Below are 18,286 nucleotides of genomic sequence, written 5' to 3' on the forward strand. Positions count from 1 at the left end.
CGCATTGAGAAAGAGTTAATGAACTAGAATCCAGTAGTAGCATGGGAGGACATAGAGGAGTTCTTCCCGACTCAAGAGCCGATGGCAAGGCCTTCTAGAGTAAACCTAGAGGAGGATTTTGAAGAAGAATTTATTGGAGATAGAATTGCAAAAGCATATCATGGAATAAAGCCATAACATGAATTCAAGAGTAAATGGAAAGATGATCACTTTGAGATTTCCCAACTGCGAGGAAAGTAGGGAAGTCTGTTTACTTCTGAGCACCAAGCTCTATCATTGGACAGGCTGACTCTGAATAGGGACAAGAAAGAGGCCAGTCACATAAATTGGGGACAGGAGTTGTAAAACGAAGAAAAGAAAGCCTTCCATGAGGAAGAAGAGACTGTTGCATGTGCGTTTGGAGAATGTTTATTGACAGATAAGGAGGTTAGATGGTCAGACCTAGACCTACCTAAACCGAGGACAACAAACCCAGTGGCGCGGGCAGGTCAACCTAAAGAAGGATCCCAGAGTGTGCGGGACGAATCGCCGCCATATGTGAACAGATTAAGGTCATTGCCAGGAAGAAAGCGATTAGGAATCATCGTCCCTACTATGGCTAGGCAAACGATGGAAGCCGATTGTGATTTCAGGGTTTCACAGTTTCCTTTATTTGAGAAAGGAGGGGTCAGACAACAGTATATTCCATGGCCTCAGGTGGATAAGGACAACTTAAAATATAAGTTGCCCAGTTTAATGTCGGGTGCCGGTAAATGGATCTATGAACTCGAGAAAATGACAGGAGGTAACACAGTAGCTATAGGAGACATTAAAGGTCTCCTTGCAGCCATCCTTGGGGAACGAGGTGATGACATTTGGTCTAGAGCAGGATATGCAGGGGTTACTATCTCAGAACATGGAACACAATGGTGCACTGTTTAATAATTGTAGAGCAGTGGTCTGGAAAGCGCTTAGAGTGCAGTATCCTGATACATTGGATATGGCAGCAATAATGGCACAAAATATGCAGGAAGGGGAAGATCTGCTTGCTTATATCCAAAACTTTCAAGAGCAGTGGTCTTTGGAAATGTGAGAGCCGTGGGGGAAATCTATAACAGTGTTTTATCATATTTTATGTCAGGGATTGCCAGAGCAAGTACAGAGACAGCTCAGGAAATTGGTGGGTATGGCCAGCTGACCATCGCGCATCATTGCTGATTGTTGCAAATGAAAAACAAGAAGGAGGAGGATACTAGAAAAGAAGTCGAACTAGTGCAGAAAAAACTGTATAAATATGCCATTGAAGGGGTGATGATAACCAGTGGAGATGGGACAGGATCCCAACAGACTGCAGGTATGCCGCAGGTGAATAACTGATGGCAGCCAGATTAAGGAGGAAATGGATTCATGCAGAGAGGAAGAGGAGGTTTCAGAGGAAGAGGAAGCTTTAAAAATAACTAAGGATATTTTCAGAATAGTCAAGGGAGTAATCAAGGTATGCAGGATGGGCAAATTAGGAGATTCCCTCCTGTATGTTGGACATGCGGAATGACAGGGCACATAGCGTGAATATGTGGGAGCCGAGGGTATGTACAAAATGGGCAATTCTCAAGAGGGGGAAACAGCTTATCTTCCAGCATATAGCCCACAAAGAATGGATCACAAGGACAATCACAGCATACACCTATGCAGATACAACGGAGCACAAACACGGGACAATTGTTGACTCCTAGAATAGGGGGTGTCACTGTCGAGAGTGGGAATACTTTTACAGGTACAGGGATAAGTATCTACACACAATAGGACAGCCCACTGGGAGGCTTGATGTGTTCAGTACTATCGGTGACGCCTAATCCTAATAAGGAACCAAGTGTCACGATAGGAGGCAGATCCTTTCCTATTTTAGTTGATACTGGAACAGCATGCTCACGTATACGAGAGGGAAAATGTTTGTTATCAGGTAACACCATGAATGCTCAAGGTTTCATAGGAGCTACAAGGAGAGTTCCTTTTTACTGAAAAAATATCCAGTCTCAATAGGAGAATGTTACATGTATGTTCCATTCTTGTATTTGAAACAGACGCCAGTTAATATACTGGGTTGGGATTTAATGACGAAGTTGAACAACAATTTCTTTCACTGATGAGAGTATAGTGTGTTCAACACGAGGAATACATTATTTAAATGTAAGCGACTTTATCGTGGCATTCACAGGGTAAATATCCTTGCGTGGAAAGCCATTGGAGCCTGAGGTTTTTTATTATGGAGTGCATATTCTGTTAACATGGCTACCTGGATTAGTGGGCAAAGCAATGAGAATACCTGATGAATTTTAATTCAGGCCACAGATACCCATGAATGAAAAAGGGGGATAGTTATTCCCCTTAGAATTACAGGCTGCCATAGTACGAGGAGAATTGGCCATGCTCGAAGGATTCGATGACGAGGGCAGTCCATGGAGAACAGTGATTACTATTGAAGAAGGGTTTAGGTTGACTGACGTCACTGACAAGGATATGTTTATGGATGACCCGTCAGATGACAAAGTAGTGTTTGAAATAAGCATCACATATTGGATTAGAACAGAAAGGAGAGCGATCCCAGAGTTGATGGTGATCATGCAGCAACGTCCCACATATTTTGATGAGGATATGGACAAAGTGCCAGTTTCCCTATCTATAATGGGTCCTTATGATGTAGGACTACTAAAAGAGGTAGGAGAAGGTAAGATTAAGCTGAAACCAGGGGCAATTGTGCCCCATGTAACACAGTACCCCATGTCCAGAGAAGCAGATGAAGTAATTTTTAAAACTATATCAGCTATGATGGATCAAGGCATTCTAGTGACATCAGACATACTACGGTGTATGCGATTAAGGGTGGGTCATGGCGTTTAATTCAAGATATGCACCCGATTAAACAGATTGTAGAGGCAGAGTTCCCTCTAGTTCCTAATCCGCCGATGATTCTATGTAATATGCCGGTTGAAGCACAATATTTCACAGTGATTGACTTGAAAAATGCATTTTTTCTCAATCCCATTGCATAAGGACTTCCAAGATCTTACTTCATTTACGTTCCATCAGACTAAACTGAAAAGCACGAGGATGCTCCAAGTGTATTGCGAGTCTCCATCATTTTTTTAACAGAGTGCTGCAGATGGATTTAAGCAATGTAGATTTTCCGAGTGTTGTTTTGCAGTACGTGGATGACATTTTAGTTTGCAGCATGACTGAGGAAGAGTGTAGACGAGACTCCATTCAATTAATGATTGTTCTTGCAAAGAAAGGATATAAAGTGGACAAAGAGAAACTGCAGTATTGTCAAAGGGAAGTGTTTTATATAGGACAGTTAATCTCGCATTAAGGAAAGAAATTTACATCAGAAAGGGCTGTGGCAATTTTGAAAACAGCAAAACCACACATGGAAAAGCAAATGCAGCAGTTTTTAGGACTTTTTAGGACTGTACAATTATGTTAGACCATTGGTATTTGATGACAGTTCATATACAAAGTCATTGAAAAAAGGACAACAGAGTTTACAAAAGTTTGAATGGACTGAGGATATGGAGGAAGGCTTTGATTAATTGAAACCAGCCATTTGTACAGCTCCATTTTAGGAATTCCTAATTATGCAGAGGAATTATTTTTATTTTTGCACATGAATGGAACAGTTATGGCAGCAGTGTTTACACAGAGAACTACATTAGGGTATAAACCCCTGGCGTATTCTGGACCCAATTATGAGGGGTCACTTCCCGTGCAAAAAGTCATTGGGGGCCACCACATTCACTATTGAGAAGTCTGCTAGTATAGTGATGGAGTGTTCTATGAATTTATTTGTTGAGCATGCTCTATTTGCTGTTTTAGAGAAACCTAAGGGTACCTTGACGTCTCAAAGAGCTTCTGCCTATGAAGTGGTAATATCAAATTGGCCGAACCATTGACAGATAGTGAGCAAGTACATATTTGCTCGAATTATGAAGAGTTCTATGATGATATCCCGAGTGTGAAAGAAAATGCTCTTGCTGCAGAAGAAATAGTTTTTATTGATTGTACCTCGAGAATCAATCAAACCGATGGACAACAATATACAGGTGCTGCTGTAGTAAAGCATTAGGATAATGGGGAGTTTGAAGTAATGACGAGTGCAAGACTACCATCTCATATCTCAGCACAGGCTGCAGAATTGGTGGCACTTATTGTCACGCTCGAGAAACACATAGACCAGGAACTGATGGTGTATAGTAACTCCATCTATGTTATGACAAGCGTGCATGCAGGATTGGCAGGCTGGAAACGAGGTGCTACCTCCGAGTGGACGGCACTCCAGTGCTATACGCCACCCTATTGGATAGGCTCATTAAAGCAATAAAGCTCCCAGTAGCCATTGCAAAAATTAAATGTGCAGCACACAATAAGAGAACAGACTTTATCTCGCTCGGGAACCAAGCCACAGACGAAGAGGCAAAAAGAGTTGCATATTCATTAGACATAATGGGCCTCATTACGACCCAGGCGGTAAGTTACCGCCTGGGCCGTGACTTTACCACCATGGCGTAAACTACGTTTACGCCATGGTGGTAGGCGGACTTACCGCCCCATTCCGAGGTCGGCGGGGCGGTAAGTCCCCAATCCCCATTTACCCTTCCCCATTCCCATTTTTTTTGCCCCATAGGTCATAATGGGAGTGGGGAAGGCGTTAATTACGCCACCGTAAATTACGGTGGCGTAATTAACTCCATGGTCCCTTAGCGCCATGGATTTTAACACCTGCTAAAAGCAGGTGTTAAAACCTCCATGGCGCTAAGGGACCTCGTACTCAGGCGGTAAGGGTCGGCGCTGTTTACGCCGCCGTAAACCCCTTACCGCCTGAGTCGTAATGAGGCCCAATGACTTTTGATATGCCTGATGTGAAAGAGAAGATTGTGGTGATGATGATTGTGAATGAAAGTTTTAACAATTTGTCACACAGATTATGGAAGTACAGGTTGGTGTCTCACAGGATGAGGAAAACCTGTGGATACGGAGGGTGTGTTTTTTATCCCCCAATGAAGCAATATGACGACAAGACAGCACTGGTAAACCGGTAATTCCTGTAGCCTTATTAAGGGTGGTGTTGGAACAGCTACACTACCCCGCGTATGTCACTAGAGAAAGCCTCGCAGCAATCATTGTGGAGGATTGGTTTGTGCAGAACCTGTTAGAACAAGTTGCATTTTATGTAGTAAATTGCATCGTATGTCAAAGTGTACTGCTGGGCACACACTGCGAACAGTCAGAGGAGTCATCCCTTGACCAAATGGTTCTTTTCAGCACCTAAACATAGATTATGTGGATATGCTGTAAGTCTGTAATGGTTATAGGTATACGATAGTGGTAGGGTGCCCTTTCTCGAGGTGGATCGAGGCTGGTCCGTGCACACATCCTGATACCACTTGTGATGCAAGATTTTTAGTTTGAGAAGTCTTTCCTAGGAATATGTGAGGTGCTGAGATCAGATAATGGCCCCCATTTTGTTAATGAAGTGTTAGAGCAAATTAGTTTGCTGCTTGGCATGAAACACATGTTTTCTTCAGCTTATTATCCACAAGGAAATGGGATATGCGAGAGGATCAATGGCCTGCTAAAAGAAAGAATAACCAAGCTCAAATTGACCCTGAAGAAGGGGTGGCTTCATTGCCTACCACTGCATTATTTGCACTTAGAAATCAACCTGGGCCAGACCACCACCTCACACCCCACAAACTAGTCACTGGGAGGTGAATGAGAATGCCTCTAACCCCTCCATCAAGGATTAGGAGTGATGCCCAGACAACTGCAGAAATATTAGGAACTGAGCTGCAAGAATGTTTAACATGCATGACCACAAGTATCTCTGTCATTTCAGACCAAGGAAAGCAGACGGGAAGTCAGGCTCAGAAGACAGATGAAGACCATTCAGCAACTCTAGTGCAAGAACTTCTTGTAACCAAGGTCTTTCCAGGAGACCAGTACTGATTCGCAATTTCACCAGAAAGTGGCACGAGCCTAGATTTGGCTGCCCTTTCATTGTGGAAAACACTACACTGTCAGCTATAAAGGTTGTAGGAAGAAGAGCGTGAATTCATCAAGGTGACGTGACAATCTAAACTGGAGAGACTCTGCACCCCAACCCATTCAGATTCAGGTCAGGAAGAAGCAGTTCAGCACATGCAGACAAGATCTATGACGAGGAAGAAGGACACAGAGACTATCCAAGGATAGACAAAGAGAATTTTGGACTGTGGCTTTCCTGGAAAGTATTCTTTGCATTTTCATCATCAGAGAGTGGTAAAATAATTGTTCTTGAGCCACATAGAAGTGTTGACATTTAACGTTGGACATCAAAAGAGAGACCAGAGCAATGCCAGACTTATTTCTTATTTGACAACTGGAAGAGAGAACAGTTCCGAGATTCATTCAAACAGTGTTTCTTTTTTGAACAATTCTATTGTCCTCACTGATGTGGATGTACACAGACTACTCCTTGCTGCCTTGATCTTCATACTCACACTTAACCTGCTCTTGTTGGACATCATGGTGATATTCCTACTTTCCTCCAAGATCTTAACAATGTTTTAGCGATTAGATGACTTTTGGCAAGAATTCTAGACCAAATCAGACTGCTGCCTTAACATTTCTTTGAGCATACAAATGGTTCTGCTTGATAAAGAGTTTCATAAACTACTTGGATTGATTCTTTACCTTTTTTTTTTAAAATTCAATTTTTATTGATTTTTTTGTAAACAACAGCATAGGTACACAAATCACAAGATTTGGGCAATCGCCCTCAACAAATCAATCTATAGGCCATTATTCCCTGCGTTATTCCCCCCCACCCCCTCCCACCCACCCCATCCAGTATCTCAAGCGATGCAGTCTGCTTATAGAAGTGATTGATGCGGCATAGGGCAGCGTAGATCTGGGTTTTCTCCGCCAGCGGTCAACTGGCTTTCCAAGTTCCAGGGCCATTTGTTCCATGTCGGGGCTTGTTTTTGGGCCGGGCCAAGAACGCTTGAGGTTCTCAGGACGTGGCCTCTGTATTGCCAAACACCTCTTGAAATTGCAGCCAGTCTGTCTCTATTTGGGTGCTTGAACCATGTAAGGCCGCTGTAAGTCTTTCCATGAGGAATATGTCTTTGGCTATCATCACCCATTCTTTCTTCGTGGGGAGGGCGGGCCTCTTCCATGTTCTAGCGCGAGCCGCTCTGGCTGCCAACAGTAGGGAGTGTGAGAGGTCCTGTAATTTTTCCCAGTGGTCATCCTTATGCTGCAGGCCAAACAGTATCAAAATCGGGTCCAGTGGGAGTACACCTTCTCCCACCTCTTTCTGCCAGCTGAGGACTTCGACCCAGTAAGTTTGGACCTTCCCGCATGTCCACCACATGTGCCAATAGTTTGCCATCTCCCCACACCCGTGCCAGCAAAGGGGGATTACATCTGGGAACATCCTAGAGAGTGTGATCGGGTCATACTGCCATCTGCGCAAGAATTTAACAGCATGGGTTTTGTATTGGCAGGAGATCGAAGTCTTAAATGATCTACTACAGAGTCGCCCCCAGAGACCGTCTCCGATCCTACAACCCAAGTCTCTTTCCCATTTCCCTCTGAGGCTTTTGGTGGTTCCCTCCCGGGGGGTTAAAAGGGCAGAGTAAAGGAGTGAGATGAGGCCTTTCATTACTACGTGGGTGTCTAAGATTTTCTCAACTGGGGTGAGTTTTCTTTGTAATTTGGGCTTTAGTCTTGGTTTCATTAGGATTCCCTTAAGTCTCAGGTAGAGGAGTGGGGAGAGCCTGCCTATTCCCAAGGATTCTTCAAGCTCCTGGATACTTATAAAGGACGCCTCCCTGACCAACTGACCAACTCTGCATATGCCCGCGTCAAACCAGGGCTGATGGTGTTCGTGGCCTGGGATGTCCTCTAAAACTGGTGTGGACCAGATGTGACTCATGGGGGAGGGCCAAGTGGTCACCTTCTCACCGTGTCCCTTACCCTCCAGTGCCTTCCGCACTGTTACTAGTATTGGGTGTTCCCTAATTCTCCTTGGGAGATTTTTTATCGGGACCCATAACCACTCACTCACTGTGACAGGGCTCAGGAGGGAGTTTTCAAGAAAGACCCATTGTTTGTTGGGGTCCTCTCTGAGGAGGAGGGCCAGGGTTCTGAGCTGGGCTGCTCTGTGGTAGGTTTGTAAGTCTGGGAGGCCAACCCCCCCCTCTATCCTTGGGGAGGGTGAGTGTTTCATAACCTATTCTGGGTCTCTGGCCTTGCCATACGAATTTTGTTATGCTTTTTTTGGCTTCTTTAAGGAGTGCTTCTGGGGCTTCTAAAGGGAGCATCTGGAAAATGTACAGGACCCTGGGGAGGAGGTTCATCTTTACGGCGTTTCATCTTCCCATCCACGAGATTTGCCCCCTACCCCATGTCTCCATATCTTTGAATAAGTTATCGAACAGCGGGGGTTAATTTGCCTGGCTTAAATATTCGTGGGGCCGGACAATGTTGATCCCCAGGTATTTGATCTCTTCGGTACAAATTTGAAAACCCAGGGCGGACAGTTCCGTCAGTTCCCTGTCTGCATCTGGGGCAAAGGGGAAGATCATTGACTTCCCTATGTTTATCCTGAAGCCTGTGAATTGGCCAAACGTTTCAATAACCCGAACGCAGCCGGGACAGAACTAGTAGGTTCCCTCAGGTGGAGCAGTGTGTCATCTGCATATAGGCCGAGCTTGAAGGTCCGACCTCCAACGTCAATACAGCGGACCATCGGGGCACATCTGATGTACTCCGCGAGTATTTACATGGTCATGGCGAACAGGATTGGGGAGAGGGAGCAGCCCTGCCTCGTCCCCCTTTGAAGGCTGATGTTCATGACAGGCGACCATTTACCATGACTCTAGCAGAGGGGTCTGTGTATAAGGCCTTAATGGCTCAACTGATTCCCTCGCCGAAGCCCAGTTTGACAAGGACTCAGTGTAGAAACTCCCAGTCCACCCTGTCAAACAGGTGCAGGGTTTTTTGGAGGGTGTCCGCCCCCTGTCTCCCCTGTATGAAGCCCACCTGGTCGGAATGGATGAGTACCGGCATATGGCTGTCTAGTCTTGTGGCTATGATCCTGGTGAACAGTTTAACGTCCACATTCAGGAGGGAAATTGGTCCATATGACCGGCAGTCTGCTGGATCTTTGCCCTCCATCGGGATCACTGTTATCAGTGCTTTGCCAAATGACGGGGGTGCACTCCCGGTCCTCATGATATTTGTGAATAGGCCCGCCAAGAACCCCACTAGTAGGCCTCCAAAGGCCCTATAGAAACCTGTGGTGAATCCGTCCTCCCCGGGGGCCCTATCCAGCTTAAGACCCAATATTGCCTTGAGTACCACCTCCTCGCTAGTTATTGGGGTGTCTAAGGCTGATGCCTCTGGGGGCTCCATCACAGGTAATGTTACTCCTCCGAGGTATGCTCCCAGTGCCTCTGCCTCCACTTCTCCTTCCCTCCCATAGAGAGTCTTGTAAAACCCTGCAAATTCCTCCACTATTCCCTCGGGATCCTTTTTTGGCCCCTCATCCCTGCTTGAGATCCTTGTCACCCATCTATCTCTCCGTTGGCCCCGTAGTTTGGCTGCCAGCATGGCATCAGCCTTATCTCCTTTTTCGTAATACCTTTGACGCAGGTGTTTGAGGCCCGCTACAATTTTCCCCATCTCCAATGCTCTCAGCTCTTGCCTTTTCTCTCTTGCATCCCCCAAGTCCCTTTCCCTCTCCTCGTCACTCTTCCCTTCAGACCCCTCCAATGCTATTATCTCTGCCCGTAGCCTATGAGCCAGGAGGGTCCTGGTCCTTTTTTTGGAAGCCCACTCTCTAATCAGAACCCCCCTCCAGGTCGCCTTTGATGCCTCCCAAACTGTCTCTATGTTGACTTCGCCTGTGTTGTTCAGTTCGAAATATTCATTGATCGCCTTCTCCATCTCCTCCCTAAAAACCACATCCCTTAGTAGGAGGTCATTGCATTTCCACCTCCCTAAAAACCACATCCCTTAGTAGGAGGTCATTGCATTTCCACAGGGATTCTCTGGGCTTCAGACCCGATACACTAATATCTGCCCAGACCATATCATGGTCCGACCAGCTAACCGGGCGGATGGTGCAGGACTCCACTCGGCTCATGTTCTGGTGCCCCATGAAAAGGTAATCTATTCTTGTTCTGGTGCCATGGACCGCTGAGTAAAAGGTGCATCCCTTTCCCTCCGGATGCAATTCCCTCCATGTGTCCACAAGCCCATAGCCCCACATGAGCTCCCGGAATTTCCCCTGGGGTCTACCCCCTCGGCTGCCTAGCGGGATGGCCCCTCCACTATGATCTAATTCCCGATTTGAACACATGTTAAAGTCTCCACCCAGTATAAGGAGCCCCTCTGCCCTGGCCATTATCTCTCCCATTGCCTCTTTGAGAAATTCAACCTGGCCCACATTAGGACAATAGATAGCTGCTAGGGAGACCCTGGAGTTGTGCAAGTCACCCAATATAATCATGGCTCTACCGCCCTCCCTCCCCCACCTGGTTACCTCTGTGAGTCTCTGGTTTCTCTGCAGGATGATCCCGACTCCACTCTGTTTCGTGGGACCGAATGCCCAGAAGGTCTGGCCCACGTGTGCTCCCGGGATGGCCCTCTCCCCTCCCGTGAGCGTTCTAGTTTCCTGGACGAAGAGGACATGTATTTTAGCATTCTTCATTTCCCTCCCCAAAAGGGAGCGCTTTGCTGGGGAGTTCAGACCCTTTACATTAAGTGAACCAATTCTCAGTGACTCATCCCGGCCCCTATTCTCATTGTCTGCCATTGGGTCCTTGTCTTGTGTATACCATCTTCCCGGATCTATGCTTGCTTCCGCCTTCCAATGTGGTTTTGAGACTGTGTGGGTCCCCAAAATCCCCAACCCCAACTCCCTCCCTTCCCTCCTCCATCCTCCCCCTCTTTATCGCGACACCTGCCAACCGGCAAGCCACCAGGGTGAATGCAAGTCCATCCACCGCAGTCCCCTTGTTAAGCTCAGCGTCCCCGGCCGGGGCTGTTTGATTCAATCTCTTGGTTTCTCTAATAGCGAGCCTCTGACCACTTAGTCCCCTTCGGCTTCCGTTGTGGGGGTGTTTAGTTTCTTGAATTTCCTTCGGCCCGTTATCTTCTTCTTTGTGGACCAGGGGCCCTCTGGCTCCCTCCTGGTGCTCCGAGGCTCCTGCACCTCCATCTCGTTTCCTTCCTTTGGGGTATCCCCTTTGAGTACCTGCAGCACTTGGGATGCCCCCTTGCCGCTGGTTACTCTATAGTCCACTCCTGTGCGCTCAAAAGACAAGGCGAATGGGAAGGACCACCTGTATTTTATGTCCTGACTGGTGAGCCACTGGGTGAGTGGCCGGCACTCTCTTCTGCAGGTAAGAGTGAAAGCCGAGAGGTCCTGGAAAATCCTCACTGTTTTCTTTCGAACAAGAAACTCTCCAGCTGTCTCGCTTTCTGGAGGACCTCCATTTTTTCTCTGTAGCGGAGGAAGCGCACAACTATGGACCTTGGGCCGCCCCTCGCTCCACCTCCCCCTCGGTGGGCTCTTTCCAGCTGGACTTCCTTGCCCTCCTCGGGTTGGTTGATGAGGCCCTGAACCTTTTTCCCCGCGTCTGCGGCAGTCTCGCCTCTCTGTTGAGTCACACCCATAATGCGCAGGTTGTTTCGGCGTTCTCTGTTCTCTAGGTCGTCCATTTTCAAGGTTATGTCCTCCTCTCTGATTTCTAGGTCTTTTAGCCTCGCTCCGTATTTCATGTCTAACAGGTCTGTTTGGAGGTGGTTTTTTTCCATTCCCTCCATTTTTTCCTCGAGCGTCTCCACTCTCCCCCTGAGATCAACTATAGAGGCTTGTATGTTCGTTCAAATCGCCTTTATCTCCTGGTGGATGTCCTTGAGGTCGTCCTTCGTTAGCACTGCGGGGGGGGGTCGGCACTCGAAGGCATGGTGACTCCGTGTGGTTCACTGAGGGGTGCGTTGGACCGGCGGAAGTGTTGGAGGGAGTGGATTGCGCGCGTGGGCTGGGTCGGTTCCAGGGCTCCGATCTATGGGTGCACTTTGGAGTTTCCTCTGGTCGTCTTGGGCCCTCCCCGCTTCCGCGGTGGCAAGCTCGCATGTGGGGGGGGACCCCGGAGATGGCTCAGGTCCTCACAAGGAGGGCTGAGATTGTAATTGGGACCTGCTTCCCCAGATGCGTCACGGCTGAAATGTTCCGGGGGGCCCCATGTACTCCAGGGGGGAAGGCCGTGCCAGCTTTTGAGGAGTGAGTTGTACTGGTCCGTGCTCGGTGGGCGCTGGAGGGGGGCCAAACACAGTCTGCCGAGTCTCAAGTATCAGTTCTCCGCCCTGCGCTCCACACCGGGGGCCGCCACACGTCCGTTGTGGGCTCGGACCCCTTCACTGGAGGCCCCTTTTCGAGTAGGCCTCCGTGCGCGGGTGATGTGTCGGGAAGCTCCCGGAGTCCTGATTTGCTGCTGGTGGTGATTTCCTGAGGAGGCCCCGCATTGGAGCGGTTCTTGGTGGTGGGGGGCTCCCACCAGGACGCCCCACTCGCCCCTGGCCCCGCGCAATGTTCACACACCACCGGGGCAGAGCTCCTGGGCCCGCTCGGCATCCGCGCATGGTGGGGGGCGTGCTCCGGCGTCCTCCTCTCAGTGTTATGGGCGCGGGGGGGAGGCCCCAAAGCTCTGGTCCTGGGCCGCAGAGGCGGGGACCAGCGGCTTCGGGCTCCGCGGTGGGTCCGGCTGAGGCCTGGGGCACCGCGAGATGTGACGCCCCCAGTGGCTCTGCTGCGCGGCATCCGAAAAGGTGTCCTCTCTGTTGCTCAGCGAGCGGGGCCTCAAATCGGGGCCAGGCTGTATCCACTTTCGGAGGAGCGCTCGATTCGTTGGGCCGCTTCCGCGGAGGCGCACGTTCCCGTCGGGCTTACTCCAAACTCCCGGCCGGGGATTGGCTCAGAGTGCTAGGCCCTGCGGTGGTGGAGGAGCGCTGGTCTCACACGTCCAGCATGCTCTGTGCCCCCTGGCGGTCTCCCGATTCTTTACCTTTTGATTCACAAGCATCCTCATTTTGTTGGACGGCGCACAAGCATTTGTGTATTTCTGAAGGAAGCATTTGTTTATTTCTGAAGGATCCCAGAAATCGACGACAATAAATTGGTCCCAGCAGGGATTAGAGCTAGAGGCCTGTCTGAGAGGTTAGGAACTAAGAAACAACACTGAAAGGGGGGCTACTTCCAGTATTTAAAATCATTTTAATCATAGATCCTTAATCTATTCATTGTCATACAAAACATTGTTAAAAAACACATAAAAAAATCATTGTGTACCACATGTATACATAAGACAAACACTTCCACTATATGTGGCCAGGGTATCATAATGCTCAAAAGTAATACAATGTTTCAATTCCTAGCTTTTCTTCTGATTCTGAAAAACATAGGTCTGTTTGCATCAACAGTGTTAGTTCATTGCATTAGTTTCAACTGTCATTGTGTTCACCATTACACAATATAAACTCAACATGTTTCTGTTCTAGGGGGCACAAATCCAGAACATTCGTCAGGAGTGGATCCTGGTTTCTTATGTCTGTACAGGCGTTACAATTGCACTCACATTTGGGGTGTTGGTTTTCTAGTTTCCTTTCCCTTTGCCGGTGTATGTAGAGGGTGACGCCAAATTTGTGTAATGGCGGTAGGCGCTGAGTGCGTCCTTCCTATTCCCTTACTGAGAAAGCTATGCAGTAAAGGTAATCCATGATCAGCTTGGAAGAGTCAGTGGTCTCTACCATATGGATCCTTCCAGAGTAGAATAACTGCGAGTTCTGTTTCAGCATGCCTGAATCCTGCTTGGGTACTATGGAACTCCACTACAGCCTGAGAATTACTCTAAAGTGAATACTGGGGCAATAGTAGGTAGTCCCGAAGGATTCGATTCAATGATGCCTCCGTTGTTTGGCAAAAGAGTTGCTAGATGGATCTTTGGCGCTGCGCGCGTTTGGATCCCATCAGTTTTTGTGAAGACGTGCGGTTTCTCTTTGTAATGGGCACGACTCGTTCACAGAGCTCGAGGGTGTTCACTGTGATTCAGTGCCACACCGATGTAGCAACTGCTTTTGTGAAAACACCTGGTTCTGTGGCAAATGTCACTAGACATCCTTATTCAGGAAAGAGCCTTTTGGAAATTATTGCTGAGCATTAAATACAGATTCTTAGGGAGAGACAAACAAAGAGGTCTTCTGTAACCACCCCTACACCAGTAGTACATGTAAAGAAACCAGTTTCACTGACTAATGTTCCTATGATCCCTGCAGTAAGAAAATGTTATGCTGATATACTGTATGACATAATGACATATCTCTTAGGTCTCCTCTTTGCCACTCCTCATGTGGCAAGGAGGAGACCTAAGTGATATGTACCAGAAGGTGATTATGAACTGCATAATTATCTAGACAGCACAGGACACTTAATAAATGTTTGGTATCAGCACATGAAAGAGGTGGGCAAGAGACGTCAGAGGAGGACTGCTATGTATGGGCACTCCTGCCTTATAGTATGGGAAAATCTAAAGTCATCATAGCTATTGAAATAGATGTCCTGACAGCACACTGCCTATCTCACATAGCATTCTGTCGAACAATAGGCCAGTTTATGGGTCGAACTTACTTAAAATGGGCAAATGAATGGACAGATCCAGATGAAGATGACTATGTGCAAGACACAAAGACAAGAGCAAGGACCCACACTAAGAGTCACGTGATCAGGTATGAAGAGCCTGGAGTGAAAGTAGCTGGAATCAGATGGGAAGTAAACAGAAGACTGGAGAGCCCAGGAAAAATTAAAGAGGAGATCTGAAGATGGAAGCAAAGAGGCAAAATGCAAATATGGGGTTCAGTGCTCTCCAGAAGGTTGGGAAGAAAGCGTGGTAATTTGCAGAGCTTGAGTAGTAATGGGTAACTACAAGCCAACTGTTGACAATGTGGAAAGGCTGTGCAAACCAGTATGGTCAAAACCTGCTTAACTACTGACATGGGCCAAAGACAAAGTAGACCCTTTGCAGATAGTACCCGTGGAAAGTGCAAAGTTGTGTTTCAGAAATAATGGCACAAGAAAAATAGGAGAAAATATGAATTATGGTTGAGTCTTTGATGCACAAGGAATGAGTGTTGGGACAGCAGTAATAATGGATCACTACTGGGCCTGTGGATCCAGAGCTTATATGAAGCTGCCCAAGAATTGGGGAGGATTGTGTTCTATAGTGAATGTTCATGTTCCAGCTTTGGAGATTCAGAAAAGTGATCTGAGCATAGGTGAATTCCCGAAAGCAGATGCACATCTAAGAAAGAAGAGGTCGGCAGAACTTTTGAGCTGATTGAAGAGGGAAAACTATTTCTCAGCAAAATCAATAAAAGCTTTTGATTCTATCCCATATGAACACAGACTGTTCAGCAAGACCTCATCGATATTCACGATAATCTTCATGCCGAGGATCCAGATGAATGCAAATACTAAATGGTTTCAGATAACCAGATGGGAACTTCTGCAAACGATCAACACTACAATAAAAGGATTAAACACAATCAAGGAGGAGCTGAGAGCCATAAGACTGATGACTCTTAGGAACAGATATGTCTTGGATATGATTACAGCTATGGATGGAGGTGTTTGTGCCAAAATTGGAGAATCATGTTGCACATGTAAACCTTCTCATGACGATGAGAATGGCACCTTGACAGAGGTCATATCCATGTTGACAGACCTGCACGTCCAGATGATTGATGAAGTAGAATACTTTGCTGATGACAGTTGGTTTTCGAGCAGTTTTCTCATGGGTTACACAATGGATGGCGGACATATTCACGTTTCTTGGAGCCCTGTTGGTGATGATCATGCTTGGATTTTGTGTGATCCGAATAATAAACTCACAATGCAAGAAGACTGCAAAGAAAACTGTATTAATGAAGATCATGGTTAATGTTGAATCAGGATGGAAGACTAAGGAACTAACAGATGAAGAAATCAGAGACTATGTGAATGCCAGCATACACGCACCTGAAGGTACAAAGTTTCTGTATCCAAGACACCATAAGAAGTACATGGGAAGATGGGTCTACTGTAGTCCTACTGGACACTGCCCACTTATGACCTGGGGCATTGATGAGCATGTGAAATCAGCGGGAGGTCTGAAAGGAGTCATGAATATTTGGGTCGCAAAGAAACAGTTTTTCAGATAAGGATGTCTTGATTTAAAGATTGATAATGAAGTGGTTGATGAATCACCCAGAGGGGGGAGTGTAGAGGTACAATCAGACATCCTCACTTCAAGCTCCGCCCCTTTGTTGCCTATATGTTGGGAACCAGAGATGACAACATATTCAGTCCCAGTCAGTATACCAATTCCGCAGAGAACCTTCGAGACAAGATATCCATTGAGGAAACCCTACCTAAATGCACAGAAACATAGTATTCTTAAGGATGAAGTACTGGAAGAAATGTGCATTTAAACAAAGAAAGGAGCCTAATCATGTCATATGAAATAGAAGTTGATCTAGAGGCTGGATGGAGAGAAAGAATGTAACAGTATGCTCCAAGAGTTAAAGAGAAGATGATATATATGAGCAACATTTTGGACTCAAGATGAAGATGCTCATGCTACAGAAACGCTGGAAAATATGTAAATCAGTTTACACGTGTACACTGCTGAAATGCAAGTAGGGAAAAGTATTCATGAAGCTTGCTATGTAGTGAATTAGATTGTGGCGATGCGCCAATGTATATACATAGGAATGTATGTAACCTGGATGTTCCACAACACACTTTAGCAGGCCTGAAAACTCATGAACAAGAAAAAGACTTTCAAATGAGTGGCGCAGTTGGAAATTACTGATGGCAAGGCAGGTTTCAAAGAAGATGGGACTGGCCCCGAGCCAAGGAAATAAGACCATAGTGAATCCGATGCCTGTCAAGAAGGCTACAACAAATGTGAGAAAGGAATTCTGTTTGAAGCAGCATGAAAAAACACTAAAGGTTTCTATGGTTCATCATTTAATAGGATTAAATGCTGGGTCAGGCTGTACCGAAACTAAAAGACAGAGTGAAGCAATACTCCCTTTATTTCCCAGATGAAGTCAACAGTTACAAGGCCAAGTTCAAATGCCTAATTTTCTGATAGACTGAAGGAGTGTTGATGGATAGTGGGTTAATTGGAGGGGCGGCATGGTCAAGCTGAGCTTCCATGCACCTGGGATGGTAGCCTGCGTGCTGCTAACATGTGAAAGATTCTTGATGGGTACAAGGGTGACAAACCAATCATAGTGGGCCGTGTAATGAAGAGCCCTATAGTTTGAACAACCAATTGCTCGTTGTGTATTTAGTGACGAGAATGATGGACTTAGGTACCCAATCATAACCAGTGGCAATATAGAACGTATAACTATATGTTCACTGAAAGCCAACCACAGGTACTCATAAGTTTTGAAATTTACCATGTACAATGTCGTCAGCAGTGAAACATTTTTGTTATCAAAGAGCTATTTTTTATGAAATGTTTCAAGATCTAGTTTTGCAGTGTCGGATGATGTCCATTGTACTCCCTGTTTTAGACAATTGATATTAAAACAGAAACACACTTTGACAAACTTCCTGAGTTGTTTTGATTATTGATGTTAGAGTAACTTCTGCATCCCCATCCACCTCTGAGTATTGCTACCGCATCTTAAAGGGCACTTATGAGTAAGAGTTCAGTGGCTGTGGCATGGCAGTGGTGGCTGCAGTGACTGTAGGGATGGTGTCATACTCAATAGTGGCTGGTTTTCCAAAGTGTGATGTTACGTGGTGGTGGAGGTGGAGGAGGTATTGGTGGTGCCTTGTATCCTTGCTCTGCTGCTTGCTCTCAGGGGTCTGGTCTGTGCAGGGTTGATGGCAGTTGATGTGCCTGCAGTGGAGGGTCATGCCTTGTCACTGACTGTGGGCTGTGTTCCTTTTAGAAATAGAATTACATGCTGTCAATCATCTTGAGGACTTGCTTGCAGGCTTGCAGGATACTTATACAACATTATGTTTGTTCCAGAGACTGACATTTGGTGTGATTGGCATGGTTGGTATCAGTGCAATGGGTGCTTTCACTTCTACATAATTCTAAATAATAATAATAATAATAATAATAATAATAATAATAATAATAATAATAATAATAATAATTATTATTATTATTATTATTATTATTATTATTATTATTAAATG

This window comes from Ambystoma mexicanum, chromosome 5q (assembly GCF_040938575.1).
Source record: "Ambystoma mexicanum isolate Mex_15411 chromosome 5q, UKY_AmexF1_1, whole genome shotgun sequence".
Classification (NCBI taxonomy): domain Eukaryota; kingdom Metazoa; phylum Chordata; class Amphibia; order Caudata; family Ambystomatidae; genus Ambystoma; species Ambystoma mexicanum.